This window comes from Triticum dicoccoides, chromosome 3B (genome assembly GCF_002162155.2).
Source record: "Triticum dicoccoides isolate Atlit2015 ecotype Zavitan chromosome 3B, WEW_v2.0, whole genome shotgun sequence".
Classification (NCBI taxonomy): domain Eukaryota; kingdom Viridiplantae; phylum Streptophyta; class Magnoliopsida; order Poales; family Poaceae; genus Triticum; species Triticum dicoccoides.
In genome coordinates, this window is record NC_041385.1 from 785,546,715 (window position 1) to 785,548,463 (window position 1,749).

Here is a 1,749-nt window from a genome sequence, read left to right on the forward strand (position 1 = left end):
ACTCATGCCATCCGATCCCGATGTACCTGGGTGGCTGGTCGGAGCCCAATGTGAAGACGTAGCAGCCAATTTGACCTTCAGGTAGCAGAGTTGCCCTCGTGCACTTCTCGTGGCGGCTCCTGTGTAGTAGAAGGCGGTAGTCACCGGTTGGACGGTGTGGGTACATTCCCAGGATCTCCACGTCCACCGATTTCCCAAGGGGTGCATTCTGACGAGTGGATGGGTTAGAGACGTAGAAGGAGGTGCCAGTGATGCCACAATAAGAGAAGACGAGGAGGCCATCGCACGAGGCCTCTAGATGGAACCTCTTGACAAGCTCGGCAACACTGTGGAGCTCATCGACAGCTTGGTGGTCAAACGCAAGGATGTGTTGGTGGTGGACGATGCTGCAGTACTCGGCGCCGGAGAAAATGGGGAGGGACGGCTGGTGGCTGTGGTGGGCAAGGAGAAACTGGCGGGTGGAGGTGACCCTGAGCCAACTGCGGCAGACGGCGCGGCAACGGAGGAGGGAATTTGGCGGGAGGCGGACGAGTATCTCCCAAACGAGGATCTCCTTCGGGAGACAGCTGAGAGGCGTCGCCCTTCTTGCCCTTGAAGCCTTCGCCATGGCCGCCAATTTGGAACGAGTCAGAGTTGTGGTCATCTATGTCTCTTCGGGAAAGAACAGAATTATAAAGGGGTGGGCCCGTCTGCAGCTTTTGACTCAGTATGGCTCGGAGACCGACGGTAACAGAATCAATCCGGGATCAAATCAAATGTTGGTTAAACTCGATGCATGTCCGTGCGTCGGTTTAGGCCACGGGCTGTACTCCGCGTCCGCGCGCCAGCCCAAATTTGGGCCAGTCGTCGCGATAACTGTCAGATCCGATTTCCTCTTGTTCTTCCCTTTACACGGGAACTAAAAAAAATGTCCCCAACCAGCCGGCGCGTTAGTCCCCTCGCCTCCTACGCTCCCCGGGGACCTGAGCCGCCCGTCGCAGCCTCTGCTCGTCGCCGTCATCGGCCACTGTGTTTCCCAGCAAGAAAAATCTCAACAAAAATAAAACACCATTGGTTTGTCGGCAGCAGCTAAAAAAACATGCTTGTTCTAGCAAAAATACACCCTGATGCAGCTATCATGGTGCGCTCCCAGTTCGGATGTCGCCGCATCTCGTCTTCCAGCAAAATTGACCTCGCCTGTCACAACAACTGACGTTGTCAGGTTCCAGCAAATTGCATCATAGATTCCAGCAAAAATTTGTGTCTTCCCTAGTTCCAGCAAATTGGATCACAGGTTCCAGCAAAGCTATTCACCGGTTGCAGCATCCCACTGCCTGCCGTCGCGGTTGCATCTCAGAAAAATCTGTCGCGGGGTTCCAACAAAAGCTGTCACCGGTTGTAGCAAAAATTGATGCGGGATGTAGCAAAACAAGCCAGCAAGTTCCAAATCTCCAGCAAAAACGATCGCCATTTCCAGCAAAAATCTCCGACGGTGGCAGCAGAAAAAAAAACACCAGTTGTAGCATCGTGCCGTTTGGGCGCAAAAAAAATCATCTCCTGCCGGGTCTAGCGCCCTCAACGAAGCCGGCAGCAGCACCGATGTTCGCCGTGTTGGAATAATCCTGATGCTCTGGCCCGCTCCTCCGCTCCCGCTCCCTAGGGTTTCCCCACCGCCGCCGCCGGCTCCCCCGCGCGGAGCCGCCGCCTCAGCGGCCGGAGCCTGCCGGAGCCGCCAGCCCCCTCCTCCCCCCGTTCTCCTTCTCCTCCCCC